At 38.8% G+C, this 18,763-nt stretch overlaps 1 protein-coding gene across 3 annotated transcripts in view; it reads left to right on the top strand.

Moving 5' to 3' along the window:
• The first annotated feature begins 5,809 nt into the window (after nucleotides 1-5,809).
• The window catches only part of LOC124165382 (talin-1), a 310,193-nt gene continuing 297,239 nt past the window's right edge, over nucleotides 5,810-18,763 (top strand). Inside the window, exons 1-2 of one of the 3 annotated variants that reach the window (XM_046542767.1) lie at nucleotides 5,822-6,350; nucleotides 11,876-11,952. The gene's annotated coding sequence lies outside the window, so the exon portion shown is untranslated. Of the gene's footprint in view, nucleotides 6,351-11,875; nucleotides 11,953-18,763 lie in introns of all 3 variants that reach the window. The other 2 variants (XM_046542769.1, XM_046542766.1) reach the window with 2 other exon arrangements.

The raw sequence follows: 18,763 nt of genomic DNA, 5'->3' as shown, positions 1-18,763 counted from the left end.
TCCATCATAGTTTCGTCGAACAGTCATCAGTAAATTTGAGAACATAAATCTGGAATGACCTTTTCCGCATTAGGTAAATGGTAGTTCAGTACCTACCTTCTTCATGTGTTAATCTATCTCCCGCTTTTCACGTTCTTTTAAGTAAACCCTATCCATTTCATAGCTATTCTAAGTGGACCAATTTTTCTCAGCAGTCAGTCACCTCTACGAACAAAGAAGTAACAATGGCTCATCGATTTTTATCCTCTTTTTACGACTGCGATTTGTCTTCTCTAGTGCTGGCAATCAGCAGGTCTTTGCAGTGAAAGGTTTGTTTTTCTCCGTTGCTGGTTCATTTATCGAACTATTGTCTCGGGTTAAGAGTTTAAATGATCTAAAAATGAAAATATCGAGGTCAAGACTCCTTACTTTCTATTCCGTCGATAGCTTCCCTTTGTATAGAATCATTCTCGTTCTACAGAAGCAGAAAATGGTGCCCAAGTGATAACCTAATTAAGCATCTATAATTTATGGAGGGGTATACTTTGGAAAATCCAATTTAAAACAAAGATGTTTTTTAAATAAATTGGCAATCCCTATGGAAAAAATTTGAAATCGGAACTATTGACAACAAAACTCACAAACCCAAATGCAATAAGGGAGCCAAAATGACGCATAATATCCCAAATTAATATAGACTGCTTTATGATGCGTAGTAACTTATTCATCATATTCTAATTTTAGAATGCCCTTTCAGACAAAAATTGGATCGTAGAATGGAGGACCAAAGGTTGTCGCGCAGGTTTAGCACTGCCTACGCACATATTACTTAAGAAAAGAATGTGTGGGCTTATGACCTACGTAACATTGATAGCATAAATGATTTCAGGTTGTCAGACACCTTTCCAAATTGCCTACCATCTGAGAGCAAAAATGCCATGCGTTTTCGTAGTTTTCTCTCCAGAAGGTCATGAGGAACTTCAAGGGTAGGGGTAATGATAGTAGAGAAATGTCAAATGCTAAAGTGGTTCATCTACACATATTCTTACGATCCCGTGGGCTACTTTATTGTGGGGCGGCAGAGATTGTTTAATTTTTATCTTCGTCGTTTATTTTTTTGAGGAAAAAATTTCATATATCAATCCTGTAGATCGCATGGTATCTAAACGTTTTCATCGTCTCTCTCTGTGACCTGTGAAACCCTATCCATATTGCAGCTAAATATAAGTATTAATCTAGGTTTATAGCATATAAATACGATTTTGTAAATTCCTAACTCTACAAGAGTCAAATTATTCAACGAAGCAATGTTTGAAATCAACATGTAGGTTGCTTTAAAAAATAATAAAATGAAATTGAATTTTTTGGGTAAAACTGCAGTTTTTCAGTATGGTACAGGGCAGTCTTTACTAATGTACCCCTTATCATAAATAATGTTTTATTTAGAAGCCATTATAATTATCCATGATTAAAGTACAAATGGTAATATCCAGACTATTTTATTTATCACTTAACCGACCATGGTTTCGACACTTTGTGTCATTTTCAAGGTCGTGTCGAATGTGTACCGAAACCATGACCACCAAGTGTCGAAACCATGGTCGGATAAATAAAATAGTCTGGATATTACCATTTGTACTTTAATCATGGATATAGCATTATTCCACGAAATTAAGCCTGAAACTATTTTATACGTTCATTATAACTAATTATTTATTTAAACATTTATGGCTTCATGAATCTTATTTTTGAGTCCTCCTCAGAGAAATTATTTTTTGGAATAATCAGGAGAAATGATAATTTTTTCAATGCTTTCGGTGTGACCCAGTTCTTTTCTGGCTCATTTGCGGCGATTCCCCAGATGTGCGGCCGCATACTTTAATGCCCGTGAGTCGGGAGGTTTTAGCGGCCCACACGCCCCGCCACCCCTCTCCCTCCTCGCCTCACGCCCCCTCGCCGCACCAGCGATTGCCCGCAGAGGGCAGTAGGTAGAAGACAAGAAGAGGTGGGTGGGCAGCGTCAAGCGACCGGGGTCGTCCCATTTTTGGTCATCCCAGCGCTTCACTCCTCGCTCTGGGTCCCTTCCTTCCTCCTCTCTGCATGCCATCGTAAGTACCGGGAGGGCATCCAATGAAAAATAAAAGGGCCGCGGGCAAAAAGTTCGGAAAAAAGTACTAATAGATTCAAGGTCCGCTCACAATAACCTTACTTGGCCTAAACTGAGTTAACCCATTCCCGCCCATCGTAGCCATACAACTGTACATCCAACCATTCTGAGCATATTGAAGAAAACCCGCATTCCTTTTTTTGCTGTAGAAGTGTAGCAAATATTGTATTAGGAATAGTAGCCGTGAGAATGGTTAACGAGTCGGAACCTGAAAATTCGGCGCTCTTGGAAAATCTTACCAGCGTGGAATCCCGAGAAATTTTTAAATATTCTGTTCGCCGGGAAAGAGTGAAATCTTACATAAATATTATATTGTTGTCTTCCGCGGCGTCTAGTATCAGCGTCCATCTTCCGGGTGTACGCCGCATCGGCTGACATTTTGTGACAACTGTTTCGTCCTCTGTCTTGAAGGTGTGGGCTTACCCAGCGAGGGGCAGCTGTCCCCCCCCCCACCCAGAGGGTAAAATCGCAAATGTTTTTAAGGAAAATGATAAAAATAATATTTTTTCAAGCAAATAATTTTAAAAACTAATAAAGAGCTGTTACAGTTACCTTATAATATTGATTTAATTCACCTTTTCCATGCTTAAATCTGACCTACAACTTGAATAACCATGGCTTGCCCCCTCCCCGCCCCCTAGTTTTGACCCTGGGTATGCCCTTGTGTCCAGAAGAAGTCTCCAGGATAGGCGACGGAACTTTTGTCTCGAAAAGTCAACGACACGACGTATACTCACCCCGAAGATGGATGCTGGTGTACCAGATATGTTGATGAAGCTTGCAGTAACTTCATACGCCAATTAGTTTACTTATTAAGCCGGTCGAAATAAGCTCGCTGGCGGAATGAGACGGAAATTCAACATGGACGCCTATTGCCGGTAAATTACATGCAAATACCATTCAAGAAAACAGGAAATGGCATTTTATAGATTAGTTTTACTCTCCTTCGTCCAAAATTATGCTTGCCCAGAAGGTTCATCCTTTCTATCAAGGTTACTCGTAGAAATTGGTAAGGATCCCCGCTCTCCTTCAAGCGCCATAATGATGGCTTTCTTCGATGTATGATCTTCATATAAATCTAACGGATGCGTTGTAAAAAATTGTTGTAACCGTTTGTTATGTTTATATACCAAAATTATGTACTCATTTTCATTTCAAGTCCTGATGATGGTCTATAAATAAACCGTAACGTCGGCTAAACTAACATTTCAATTTTAAGACCTACACTTCAAGATTGAAATTTAATGTTAAGAATAGAGGTCAGGAAAAGGAAAAATTAACTCTTTTTAATGAATACTTTAGATGACACGTCTAGAGTGTATGGCGATGGTGAGAATTTCTTTCCAATATGCAATCTGCTACAATATGAACTTCGGCCTGAAGACGCTGGCAGTAGCGCTAGGGAAACTGTTGTCTTCGCCGCTGAAACCGACGCGGTAGTAACCGAAAATGAAGATTTTCGAGATTGCGGCTGTTAAATATCCGAAGATATCTGCATAATCTCTACAGCTATACTTCTACTAGCTACCCGGCGAGCCGCATCGATAAGCTTGTGGCGGAAGGTGCCAGGACATTAGCCTATAACGTAACCTAAGCGTAGTGCATGAATACTGAAAATTAAGGCACACGTTGTGTGAGGTTTAACTACTCAGGGCCCAAGTTCGATCTAGCATTTACTTGATGATCGGGGGAAAAACGATTTCGTATAATTGTCCATTCGGCAAAATATCTCTGGAGTTCATTCGTTATGTCTGGCTGCGAAATGTAGTGCTGCTATGATAAGATGTCCTCCCTGTTACTCTAAAAAGCAACTGATCTTTAACTGCTCAAATAGTCTATGATTAGCACCAAGTATCCGAGTCTCTAGCGGGTCCCAACCAAATTTGTGTAAAAGCTGATAGACGCTCTCTTAGCTTTTTTTTTTGATAAAACGTACCGATTTTCTTTCCATTTTATTAGTTCGTGGATTAAATCCTTATGCGCCTTATCCTTATGCTTGCCGCATAGCGGCCAGACGAGTGCGAAGTAGTATCTCTGTTTCACTTTTTCGCTCGATTCCCTGTCCACATCGCTCTAATCAGATCCTTGTCGTGTTTTTTTCCGCCTTTCTCAAGAAGTAGTACCTTACATGTTTCACTGTTGGCTGTCCGCACAGTCCTAATGACTACGCGATATGTTCTTTCCCTTTGGACCTACGTCAACCCCTAGGGTTAAACCGTGCTCATCGCGTATGGACCCCAGTGTCTTAATTCCGTGCTGACGTTCAAACCCCATTGGTAAAGTGCTGGGCAAAAATTCTGGAAGAAATACGTCCTGGTTTTTGTAATTTACCTCTGCGGAACTGAAAGACTTCCACTAGCTGTTCAATCCCATCAAAGTCGAGGCATCTCATGGGCTTTGTGGTAGTGAATATGGTAACCTCTTGGTCTTCCGTAGAAGTAATTATGCATGTAAAGTTACTGCACGTTTTTGTGTCTATAATCTTCGGATCAAATATTTTTACGCAAGTAATAAATTTACATCGCTGTTTTAAAAAACATTCTGTGTAAGCTATATATTTCCTTTGATTTGAGCCGCGGCCAAGAACTTACGTCATTGACGAAGGCTATGGGAGTACGCACGCTTCAAGGTCGTAATGGTAAGACCAAGCAAGAATTCATTTTCCACATTTTTTCCTTGTTTTGATGGGTTGCTTTGATTTTACAAAGTCAATTAATTACAAGGCTTCAAAGCATCTCGAGTGAAAACTAAAGATGGGATGGCTAATCTCCTGAATACGAACATTACAAGGTTAAAAAAATCATACTTTTATAATGATATTCGGTCGGACTTTTTACTCCCGAGGAATAATCCAAACGGACAAGTCAAAAGAGTTATGCTCAACCCGCAGCATGTAGACGTTTTTAAGACCATAGCTTTTTATTAAAGATATGATTCTTGCTTTCCTCGATTCATCACATTTGCTCTTCTAAGTAAATAAGCTTCGGAACATTGTGAAATAGCCCCGTGATTTACTTCGTGGCTTCAAAAATCTTTTGGACTCTTATATATTATGTTGCCTAAAAGTTAGTCAGTAATCATTTTAAAATATATGCTCACAGTTAAATGTATTACGTTGTATGCAATGTTTTCCGAATATTATATTCCTCATTAGAGCAGTCTGGGCATGAAATTTTTAGTTGCCACTCTTCAATAATATATAAAAATTATTTTTGTGGCATTGCATATGAAGTATCATAAGTACCAGCCTAGTTGCAAAGTGATTTCATCCACGCCTTTCGGCGTCACCTTTCAAGTAGCGCGCTGGGTTAGCGGTGACGTCGTGATGAGAAGCATGATGGGAACGCTCGCTCCTCGTTCCGTCTGCTAGCGACAGAGAGAGAGAAAAAATGCACGCGACTCTAATCGTGCACGTTTAGTCCTCAAGAGCGCCGCCAAAAAAGTTTAAAGAAGCCACGTTCAGCATCAATCGGTCCTTTTAGTCTTCGCCCTACACGCGGAACTGCAGCGGGCCCTTTATTTTTACATCTGCGGCCCGTGTAGCCGCGCTAGCATACATGCACGGCTGCGATCGCCATATATGGTGGACCAGTCTGGAGATCGGGCTCTCGAGAAAGCGCGACTGTGTTAGTGAGTGCGATGCGAGTGTGGGCAGACAAGCCAGCGCTCGCGGCCTCTGCTCGTTTCTCGGTTTCCCGAATCGATACCCCAAGCCACTAGACGCTCCCGTTCGTTCCCCTCCCCTTCCTATCCCTTCGCTTCCAGCGACGCTGAATACAATCCGTCGGAATATTTCGTCGTTACCGTGATTTTCCTCTTCGCGAGGAGAGAATGTTATAAAGGAATACCTTACGGGCAAAATCTTCTCCCTGGGTGCACGGATGTAAACATCCGACTTGGTGACTGTGGCAACATCCGGTGGTGACGTCACGTTCTGTCATTCTCTCCCTCCACTCTCATACACTCCTCTCTTTCAGTTTCTCCCCTTAGCTCTCGGAACGCTCACGTCGCTCCGTCGTTCCCCGCCCAACAGTTCGTCTCAGGCCGATAGGGGTGTGCCTCAGTAAGAGAGCGAAGCTAGCCGCTTTGGGGGGGAACTTTAGTGTGTGTGTGTATATGTGTGTGTGGAAGAGAGACAGAGAGAGCGGCAGGGAGCCGTGAAAAAGAGGATCGACAGTGTGTCCTATCGTTGGACCAAAAACTGGTAAGTAAAGTTTATATGGTTTTAAAAAATAAGAAATTACGGCTCACGGAAGTTAGTGGTGGACCCAGTGATGCATCCGTGTTGTGTCTGAAGACATCTTCTCCTTTTGCGTCATCATCGATTTTTGTTATCCTGCCAGGGAATGTGTGATAATCGATGTCTGTGTCACAGATGGGAGGCTTGCTTTACCGTTAGAACGCAAGGCGGTGAGAGCGCCCCTCCTGTTTCATGCCTACCTGCCCTTCGCTCGCCTCGAAGGAAAGGTAGACTGTGCTTCTTGTGAATAGTGTAGTTAAGTTTTGCACCCACAATTGCTACTGCATGATTGCCTGCCTCAAGGAATACCCCAAGCCGTGTTCACTCCTGTACTGCATGGAAGTTTCTCATCTCCAACTTCACTATGCCGTGATGCGTTGTGGGAAGACCGATGGTCTGACAGTCGACGGAAGCTTCTGCGCAATGAGCTCGTGCATATTAGCATTTTAAACGTCACTTTCTGATGTTCTTGTGTGAAAATGTTTTGCTATATTGTTCAATTTAACATGAGAAGTCAGAATTATAATGAAGGAATCGAGGTTTAATGTGTATGAGACGCGTTTTCACCAGTGAGTTGAGTTTCGCATCTACGTCTGTATTGATTTCTTGAGTTCCATGATTTTGAGTGTTAATTTTTATGGGTTTTGAATGGATTTTAGTGAAATAAGTATTCTTGTAGTTTAAATGGATATCATTCTTAACTTTTTTATATTGTATGTGGTGTTAGTAGACCGAAAGACAATTTAATTAGCTAATATGAAGTGATTGTTCAGCCCTTAGAGGGCTAATGGAACGTTACAAACTGTGCATAGAGAAGTTATTTTCTTCAATGTGAACGCGGATAGGTTGTAATATGATTTTAATTTGTTTTTTGTTCCTCATAATTATTACCTTTGTATGAGAAAAACTGTAGGGCGATGTTACGCTTAGATGTTGTCACAATTATTTTTGGAATCCGGCTTACACATTCCTGTGTGAAACAAACTGCATTCGGGTATTCAAATTCCTTAACTATGAGAAGTATCATTATGGCTGTTAAGATATGCGAGTTTCTTTAAAAAAAGAGATAAATATCTTTACATTAGCCCTGCATTGGCGTATAAAAATCAATTCTGAAGTAACTATTGTCTTGAGTATTTTTGTTCCATGGATGGATTGATGGCCGATGTACGAATTCGCGATTAGTTTATATTGTGCTCTGGGTTAGCTGCTTTGAATTTATTATTATTTATAGGTTCCGTGAATACTTACTGTTTCGTGCTGTTCTGTATGATACATAGATTAATACCTTTTGATTTTTTGAACCAATTTCTGTAATGGGTTCTACGTTAATTATCCATAATCTATGCCTGACCACTTCATCACAAATCCACAGTTAATACTTGATTATTTATCTCGCTGTTAGTGTTTTCCTGATCTATCAAAAAGAGAGTAAAATGAAAGGTGTATATTTTATAGATAAGTACTCATCATTTTAACTTCCCTGTGTTGTGATACGCCGACTTAGTGGCCATCATTTTCTATTCTACCTTTTGTATGTTTTAATGGTGTCGTAGAAAAACTTATGTTAAAACTTTGTAAAATGCTCTTAGAGGGATTTAATGGTAATGTTCTGAGCAATACATTACTTTCCTATCACAATCTGTGAATGTAAGCAGCGGTGAGGCAATTGGTATTCATGGTTGAGCACATAGATACAATGCAAGCCTTGTGATTCTCCGTTGAAGTATTTACCATTATCATAACATTTTAGTCTGCGAGCCTATTTTTATTGGTAACATCCAATTTCATCGCAGGAACATAAGGATCTCTTGTTCTCATGTCTTCATGAAGCATCTGTTGTTTTGATTTCTACCGTAGACCGGTTTGCATTCTTGGCCCAAATATAGTTGTCAAAATGCAATCTTTAGACTATTTGGTTTATATAAGGCCCATTTTGAATGATCTTTGAAAAATTTATTACCTTGGAAATTGATCCAGTGCTGTTGAAAATGAAATTAATGCTTTTTATCCATGCCTATCTAGCTGCATGAGACAATTGCATGTCAATCATTCGTTATGTGTAACTCAAAGACTGTGTTAGCCTGATTATGTGGAAATATGTTGTAAATAAGATTTTATAATGAAAGGAGGTCAGAAATGTGTGTGGGAATAATTTGTTTAGTTAAGAGTCTCTCTGGCATTGAAAGGTTTTCCTAAATCTTAAACTTTCTGTGATAAATCTTTAGGTACTTTCTGTTATTTTTGATAACTAATTTGTTTTCGTTGGATATGAAGGGAGACTGAAAATAATTGTGCAGGGTAGTAAGTGATAGTAGGTTTAAGCATTCATTCTTCACTTATGCATGACCTATGCTATTTTTTATTGATAAATATGAGTTAATAGCCTAAATTATGCTGTTGAGATTAAATTATAATCTGAATGGAAAATTATAATCCGGTCAATGAAATATGTGGCTGATAATGTCCTTATTATGTGAAACTACCTATCTGGAATAGATACTGGTTACATGTCTAATTTATTCAGGACTTCTTATTGAACCAAGAATTTAGCTCAGTTATGTCAAAAATAGTACTTGAGTAGTCCTATTTTGCAAAGAGGTTTATATATATTTTTTTCCATACAATGGACTGATGCACGCTGGCATTAAGATTATTATTTCCATGTGTGGTTCTGTTCAAGGTGAAGTATTAGGTTGTGGGTGCATGTAACTCATCAGTTATTGCTATTGGAATCACCGAAAATCAGCGGGCTAAAAGTCATTAGCATAATGTAAATTATTTGGAGGGTTCAATGTTGTTGAGATGATAGTTTCACCTAATGTGACAAATTGTGTAGGATGTGAAATGTTGATTTCGAAATCCAAAATTTTGACCTTTGTAATTTTAATGTAACAATTGAGACAGAAATCATCAAAATGGTGAAATCTGACTATTTTCATTCTCAAGGTATGTTACGTTTGACCTGGAATTTGGGTGATATGGTCAATATTGTAGTCAACCACTGAAAGGGATTGCTTAGTGATTGCCAAATTGGTATGTTTAGTGAATCCTATGTACGTAAAAATGCTGGTTAATATTTATTTATGGTGTTTTATACGCAATGATAGGTTCATGAGAATGATGTTCCACATATGGGCATTAAAAATTAAATCGACTTTGGTTGCTCCTCATTAGGTATGCAGGTAGTAAAAATTTTTTTGACATACCGTAAACAAGGTGAATCGAGTTGTGACTAGTGGAATTTGCTTTAGGAATACATATACATGTAGGAACATATATATTTAATGCTCTATATACTTTTTGCTCTCAATTAGTAATTGGTTTCATATCTATAATTAGAATCCTTTGTTGTAACTGAATAGTCTATTCCCTGATTTGATGTGATAGAAATGGTACTTTTAAACATTAAATCACTTATACTGTTTTTTGGCACAAAAAGTGGGTACATGTTCTGACAGCTGCTGTAGCTAATATGTTCCTTATCTCCTTGATAGATAGTCCTTAATATTTTTATCTCCATGATGAATGGATTGCCTTATCATGAGTGGTTTTAATGGGTTAAGTAATTAGTGGAGGATAAGACTATCTGCGGACATTTTGTAACAGGAATAAGGCTCTTTCAGGAATCCTTTTTGTGTTCATAGATTATTATACATTAATTTTTGTGGTCAATTATTGGAATACATATTTCTAATTTTCCCATCTTGTATATGTAATGTGATAGTTAAAAAGTAAATTAGTGATGCTAATTTTTGCTCTTTGGGTGTTTGAGGGTCTTTACTAAGTTGTGTGTAAAATATAATAAATATTACTTTCATTTACATTTTGGATTTAGTGACCAACAGTTCATCTCAGTTATGTTTTCTTATATATCAGGTGAAATTACGAAACTTAATCAATGCCTTTTGAACGATGCAGACTGAAGAAAGTTGTCAAAGCACGGATTGACTTAAAACGTGTTAGCGCCACTAAAAAATAAAATTTATGCGTAGGTATATATTATTTTTTGTTGATTTTGTTTCTTGAAGACCATGATTTGAGAAAAATATCTCGTCATGAACTTTGAGATTAACCAAGGTTCAAGTGATGACAAATCATACTAATTTATACATTAGTCCCATAACCTGGTGTTTGTTAATTGCTTTTCATGCAGGCCTTCAAAAAAAAGTATGGGAACTATGCCTTTTATCTCATACATATTTCAGTAATGCTAAATATCAGGTGTAATGTATTTCAATACAGTTTGTTCCTTGGATTTCGTATTATGGCATTATAATCGAATCTTTCTCCATTATTTACGATTTGGAAATAATATCTTTATCTTCCTTGGATGTAGGTGGTTTACAAATTATACATTTTGTGGGTGTAATGAAAGCATATTTACTGTTGAGATGTTATCGTGAATAAATCCCTGAAACTTATAGGTGGGAGCGTTACACATAGAAAGGGTGCAATCCAACCAGTTGTGCCAATCCAAAAGTGTGAACCTCTACTGGCACTGAATATCAGTCTGTTTGTGGGCAGGCAAAGATGATAAATGATGAGGTTATCTGAATCCAACATAAATTTTCGTGAATTCTGGGAATATGTTAGTGAATCCTGCTACCAAAGCATTTTAATTTTGAGCTGTACCATTTTGGAGGATTAATATCCTTTATGCTTCACTTAGCAGTTTTCCTATGCATTGGTTTTGATGCTTGTGTACTGAGTGGCTACGGTAGTTGTGTTTGATATCACCTATATATTCAAGATGCCATGTTTATGTCATCCTCAGTAAAATCTTATTGTAGCTTTGTTTTCTTGCCAAAATTGAGGGATGGTTTAGTCTTCTTCAAATATCATGCCTATTTGATTGTCACTGCTGCAGGGTAATAGCTATTTTAGAAGTGAATAATTGGTGTTGGTGTTAAATCCTTGGACTCATTAGGAATGCCAGCTTAGTCTTCAGCTCTTTGCTTCTGTATTCTGAGTGAGGAAGGGCTTATGGAGTGTTTCATTCACTAAAAGCTTCTACTCAACGCACTGTAATTGAATCATTGTCTTTACAATGCTGCCAAATCTTCATGCAATCTAATTGTTTACATGTTTTTAACATCTTTTTGTTAAATTAATAAATCCTAATGACTTTTCTTGGCAGCTATTGCAGAAATAGGAGGAGGGGAGAGGTTAAAACCTCTCAATTATGGGGAAAATATATTTATAGGAATGTTTTATTGTAGAGTTTGCAAAATATTGTACAGCTTTTTATACCTCAGAGAGAGGAAAATATGAAATTGTAATGTAGTAAATGGTCTAGCCTTAACAAAATATTGGTCATTCATCCCTGTGTCGGTCCTGTCATTTGTGACTCTTAGTTGTGAAAATTGGAATTTAATTAATTTTCCAGGTGATCATTGAGTTTGACCTTGGGCTTTGTTATGCTTTCTCCATTTTCATGGCCATAATATGTTTGAGAGTCACATCCTTAAATTTCCCTTCCTTCACAGAACTTCCCCGTCCACCAGATGATGGCCAAAGAGAGGAATCCTTGGTTGTGGGCTTTAATATTATAAATGGGCTCAAGGTATTTGGTCTTTCAATCTAATTAACGTTGTGGTAGATATAGGTAGCATAGATTTATTTTTTGTCTACATGTTTCTTGTCAGCTTTTATTCCATTTTCTGTTGTGTCAATTCATGGATGAATGGTGAAAGTATGCAGTAGTCCTCATAATATTTCAGTCTGTTTCAGTTAGTTTGTTACAGCTAGTTTCAATGCGTTTGCATCAACTGGTACAAGGACCTGATCCGTTTATTAAGTAATGGTGATTCCGAGTGAATACTAGTCATACCACGAATAAAATTATCTGGATTTAATATTAGATAAGTATATATTTGTCTTGGAATTTGGCATTGTCTTAACCCCAAATTATTTTAATTCCTGGAGTCAGTATATTTTTTTTTGGCAAAAAGAAACTTATTTGGGTTGTAGGATCTTATTCAATGTGGTTGTTTATTGATTGCCTTAATATATTTTGTGCCATGTCAAGTATATATTGTTTTAGAGACATTGCAATGACTACTTTATGATCCGCTATCATCAAAAGTAGTCATTTAAGCGTCATAAATACATTATTAACATTATGTTTCATTTCCCTTGATACAGAGAGAGAATTACTTCTTTGTGCTCAAAAACATTTCTTGCCTAGTCCTTTCTGCTACGTTATCGGCTTTTTAATTCCCAGTGCTTTATTTTTCATGCATTAGTTGTTACAACTTACTTTGGTCAGTTGCTCCGTTGTCAGATGGTCTGTTTGATTCGATGAACTACTCACCAGCATTTGTTTGAAGCAGAATTTTAGGAGTTACTGGTAGTTTCTTTTATGGAGAGCTGTGAAGGTGTTGGTGGACAGTTTTTTGCATGTAGAACTTAGGACATACTTAATTTATTTTTTAGGTGCATCTGTAGTAAAGTTGGTAATATTTCACATTCCATTGATTGTTAAGCACGTGCAATAATTTCCCCTTCCAGAAGGATGTATTTCATTTTGTGCGTAAATGGAGTTTATTAGTCAAATTCTATTGCTATCAATTTTTGGAGTGGTGATTGTAGCATATTTCTATGTGAGTGTATATTTGTAGTGGTTCCTTTGAAATTATTAGCAGTATAGCTTAAATTCCAGGTCTTTGTTGGTATTACTGTAAAGGTACCTTGGAGACTCGTGAGAGATGCAGAAGCATATCTTCTTTCTAGTATTTTATTATTATTTTTTTGTATCTCCATGAAGGACGTGATTTTAACTCAGCTCAAGAACACATATTTAATCCTTTTATTGAGGAGATTAACAAGAGGCTTCAAACTTCCTAGTAAGAAGTACCGTTGAAAAATAGTTAGGCTTAAGCTTGTAGTAGGCATATAATCATGATAGTTAATTATTAATGTAGTTATTTTGACAATTTTTGGTGGTAATGGGGTAGTTTGATGAAAGGATAGCCGTTTTCAACATTAAATTTGTAGAATTTATACTGTTTATACTGTTTTCTTAAAAATTTAGCGTAAAGCAATGAATCGATCGATGGAAAAACCTTTAGAACTTCCGGAAGGTACAATTGTAAAGGGCACCTCAGAAGGAGCCAAGAAAGTCGTGTGAACGAGAGATGCGATGGTTTTATTTCCTTTTTATTTTGCACATTTGTAGTTATTCTCTGTGACCCGAATTGTTATGGCCTCATGTCGTTTTTTGATCCAATCAAGTATTGCCTATTGTTTTGTAGTCTCTTCCTTCGTGTCGCGCGGTCAACTGCTTGTGGGAGGGCTGGGTCGGACGAAATGACCATTTAAAAAAAAGTCTCCATTTAGGAGGACCGTTCCCTCTGCTTATTAAAGCTGCCCGGGACAAGTATGCGGAGGAGGACTGAGATGTGATGACTTGGCCTCCCGTCTTGGACGGCGTTACGTCCCTTGATACTCCCATATAGCTCTCTGGGAGGAGTCAGTTGGTTTGGGGTATGGAGAGTTCGCCTGTGCGGCAGGGATGGGGAGAACGGGGCAGGGTTGTAACAGCGGCGAGTAAAGAGTTGGTAGGTTTTGGCGCAGAGGAGGGGAGGTGTCTAAGAGGGGAAGGGACCATCCTCCCCCTATGCTGCTGCCTGCTGAGTGCCATGACAGCTTAGCACAGCCTGGAGACCCCAAGTCCTTTTTGTATTTCCGTACTAAATATTCGTTCCTGTTGTGTGCAGGTCAACTGTCTGACCTTCATCCCTTTTGATAAGAAGAGAATTTAGCGGGGAGGGGGTTGGGTTTCCTTGGTGGCTGGTGCTGTCCTTCTATTCCGTAGGTCCGGGTTCAAATCCAGCCTCCGACGAAGATTTCTTTGGTTAAACCACATCCATGCTTAACTGCTGTGCGGAAGACGACTAAGCAGAGCCCCATTACATGGTGGTCCTCTTAGAGCCTATCGTCCAGATTCAGGTTCGGTTTAAGAACAGCATCAGCGATAAATTAAACGTCAGAAGTACCTAGTTTGGAATTCTAGTACCCTAAGGTCAAGATGGCGTTCATAAGAAGTATATGCGCGGAAATGTAGTAAATTAAAAGGAAATTAGCTTGGGTTTTGATCGAGGTAGCATTGTTTTGAAATGATCGAGAGGTGAAAAGGTGATAGTCAGTTTGTTTTGGCGATCATTTTTTAGCATCCCTGAGCTGTGAAGGTAATTTATTGATGCGTAATTTATTCAATTTTTTGCCATTCTTTCCACTAATCGGTCTTTAGTGGGGAGGGGGTTGTATTTTCCCTGTGGCTAGTATTGGCTTCCCAATCCGCTCTTCGGGGTTCAAAACACGCCATTGGCGCAGATATTCAGGGGTAGCCCGATCCTTGCTTGAGTTCTTTGTGGGGTCACCACAAGAGGAAGATGGGACGTTAAAAATTACCCCTTACGAGCATTTTGTCAAAATTAGACCAACCCTGTCGTAGAGGTTTTGCCCACCCATCCTTCCCAAATTTTTCTCGCAGCAATATTGACCCTAGCTTTCGTTCTCCTCCGCCATACCCTACTCCGAGAAGAGAGTTTATTTATTTCTCGTGAAACGTGAATGGTGTAGGTGTGAGAAATGGGGTATGAATTTTTTAATCTCTGCCGTTGGCGTAAGTCGGAAGCGTCATTGTTTTGCCATTCCAGGAATTTTATTTTTGGAGAATTTCGTTGAGCTTGACTTATGACTCGGGTTACCGGATGTTCTTTCATAGTAATGTACAGAATGCGCTGGAATGTTAGGCAGTGAATACAATAACGATGGCACAAAAGTTTGTCGATTGACATATTTTAATTGACTCAAAACCTCAGACGCTAAAAATAATTCTAAATTGTATTTTAAATTATGTTTTGGTGTGAAACAATTATTTCTCGTTTTTGGCTACGTTAAAAATTTCGTTGTAGAATTTGAGTATTCCCATCAAGAAAAAATTTTGTGATTGAGAGAAAACTATGTTAAAAAAAGTCGCCTCTCTATTCCTTTTTTCTGCGACCATATTCCATTGTGAAATCAATGCTCTGCGAATCAATAAATGTTAGAGGTGTGGTGACACAATCTTAAGTTTCTTTACTATCCTATCGTCCAAAGCGGTCTGTCGAAAATATTTCGTAGGCTCTTAACGGTATTATTATTAGTAGCTTTAGCGTTACAAACGCTGTTTTTCATTCACATGGCGACAATTTCCTTGTCTTGCGTGCTTTACTTTCTGCTGTGTCAACATTTCGATGGCAATCCTATGAAAAATTCTGCTGGCATTGTATTTATTTACTTCGCTGAGTTGTACTCCATTGTCTTACGGTCAGGCTCGCATTCCGCTGACGCGTGCACCAGTTTTGCCCGGCATCTGGAGATTATTTTTTCCAGAGTGAGTTGTGATCGAGAGAAATTTTTAAACGTCGCTGGCTCTTCATTTTAAATGCCTTCTCTCCTTTTAGATCCTCCTCGTGAGGTCGTTCAGTGGCTGAAAGGCATACGTCACTGCACGTGCTCCACGTCCTTGCGAACATCTGTCGCTAAATGTGGCCGAGATAAATTATGCTGGGGGCTGCAAACATTACGGATTTCCCATGCTCCGTGAACACACGGAAAATCCTTATTTCGGCCGCCTTCACCGTTGTTTCCTTTCAAATAAACATGAAAGACGCTGATGTTCACTATTTACTTTGTTGAACTTATGGCTTCGGGTTATGTCAGCTGACACTGACATGCATGAGTACTAACCCTTGTTTTTTTTTACTCTTATGGAAGTTTATCTTAGCCTTTATAATTTGAATAAGGTGTAGTAATTGAGGAAGGAGAAATTATGAATTCGTTTCCTTATTTTTGCTAAATTTATGACATTTCCCTCGAGCGCTGACAACTTCGGCTTATTGCACTCTCGTTCATGATTTGTAGGAGTCCTTAGATCCAAGGAGGACTGAAGGTCCTCACCACAGCATAACCAGTTACCTGGTTCAAACGTATTGAGTATCATTATTACATTGCAACAAGTTTATCACCATGGAACACTGTTGGTAGGAATACCGTGGTTCCATCTACATCGCTATAAGAAACGTTAAGCTGTTTAGTCCCTGTTGTATGACAACTGTGGTGTTTGTATTCTTTATCAGCTCGAATCAAGTAGCAAGAAATTTTCAGTGGGGGACGGGGAGCTAGGTTTACTTAAAAACGGTACTTACAAGCTTTTCCCATTACCAAAAGTGAACAAATCTCGTTGGTGCATGGGCCGCTCTCTTGAGCATCCCCACAGTGACAAATTAGTGGATTTATTTCCTGTAATTTTGAATGCAAATAATAGTTTTCTTAAGAACAGGGTTGGGGGTGTGGTAGCCTATTGGGTGGAGCGCCAGTATTGTGACATAAGGTACTAGGGTTCATTGAAAGAAATTAGCCCTCAAACCCCGAATGTGTGATGTTCACACGCCAATGGCTTATTTGATGTATACTGTAGATGTCGTGAACGCTGTATCACTTAGTATTCATTTTGATTGAACACAATATTTTTTGAGTAAGAATGTATTTAGGGGAGGGTGCTGCAGTTCTCTCCATCTCCATTCATATCCCTAACTAGACATTTCTGGTTTTATTACATCCATTTTCTGTGAAGAAAGCTTACAGCTTTTTTTCGACGGGGAATATTCAACAATGAATAATGAATCTTAAATACTCATGTCTTGCATTGTAGTGGCCATTTACCTTTGTGGGACTCGAACCTGCTACCTTCGGTGTGGCAGGCAAGAACTCTACCCCACCGCTACCGAGGCCGACATTCATAATGTGAAGGAATCTACATCTGCATAATACCCTGCGAGCTATCTCTAGGGTGTTAGGCAGGGAGTGATCAATCACCATCATGCAGCATGCAAGAGGTTTCGCACATGCACACCTTCGGTCATAAAAATTACTTAATGATGCTTTTAGTGAAGTATGTGCGCAATCGTTCACCTATTCGGTTCCGTCATTGTATATTTCATAGGGTTAGGCGACTGTTGGGCGAAGACTGCGTGGGTGTTGAGATAAAGGCGGCAGAGGGATGCCGACGAGCAGCTGAACCTCAAGAAGGCAGCAGCGGGGTAGGAGCCATTTCTAGGGAGGGGAAGAATAAGGAGTGGGACGTATTGCTCCGTGTGACGTAATGGGCCATTGAGGTCTCGCTTTTGCTTTCCGCGTATATGGTTCGGTCGGCAGAAATTAGGAGAGGCGGCCGTCTGATCTTCTACCTCGTCAAGGTGGCTGGAGCAATCATATGCCAACGTTCAGGTTTTAGAGGTTAGAGACTATAAGGCGATTGTCCTCGTTTTAGTAAGATCAATCGATAGAAGTGGGAAAATATATTGTCTCCGAATTATTTCCGTAGTCGTAATATAATTTTAACTCTCTTGCCAACTTGAGCATGAGATAAATTTCGTTTTTGCACGATTACTCACGCAGTGGTAGCGTTGAGAGTATAGTGATGGATTATCATATGCAGTGTTGATTATTGTATGATGGGTATGGATTATTGAGATTATAATTATGGATATCGTATTATGGGGATTCCTATATACATTTCACAAAATATATATTAATCGCTATACTTCCAACTTGTGTATTGTTTTAGTGCTAATTTATGATTCTTAAGTTCCTCTGCCACAAATGTAATAGACTTTCACCTTGTAATGCTACATTTTAACACTAGAACTACCGATGGAGTCATTTTGACTCCTCGCGATTTTTTTTTTTAACTTGTATTATTCTATTTTCTAGAACTATTATAATTGCAAAGCCTTATTTTGGGTCAAGAATGAATAAAAGTCATGGAATTTCAGGTCAAAATTCGAAAAAATTTAGTCAGGGCAGAGAAATAAAAATCGCGAGGAGTCAAAATGACTCCATCGGTAGTTATAGTGTTAAACGAAGATTTGCTTCTTTTTTTTACGATCGGTTGTCGAGTGTGAAAGTCATATTAGCATCTTCCGTGTCTCGACGATAGTTGCAATTAACCCAAAGTTATATCGTTGGTACAGAAAGGTGAAGTGACAAATCACTATCGTCCTGTAGTCCTCTTTGTCTACATTTTCTTTGCCGATGTAATACGGTGAAATTTAATATGTAAAGCGTATGGTTTATGTGGTTATTTTAATGCTCGTTGCCCGTAGTACGTTCTATTGATGGCATTGAGATCGGTATCACGCAGTTGGAACGCTAATTTCTTCTCCTCTAAGAGTCAGGTGAAGTGAATGGACTACCGTTATTTATCTCGTACGAGAAGGCTAATATCGCGCTTTCCCATTTTTCTCGTGAACTGTCGTTGACCTAAATCCGTTAAGAAGTACTCCTCTAGACAAATCGTAGGTATTTAGGCTTTATACGCCCTTCAA

Source organism: Ischnura elegans, chromosome 9 (assembly GCF_921293095.1).
Source record: "Ischnura elegans chromosome 9, ioIscEleg1.1, whole genome shotgun sequence".
Taxonomy (NCBI): domain Eukaryota; kingdom Metazoa; phylum Arthropoda; class Insecta; order Odonata; family Coenagrionidae; genus Ischnura; species Ischnura elegans.
This window is presented reverse-complemented; position numbering and strand designations above follow the sequence as displayed.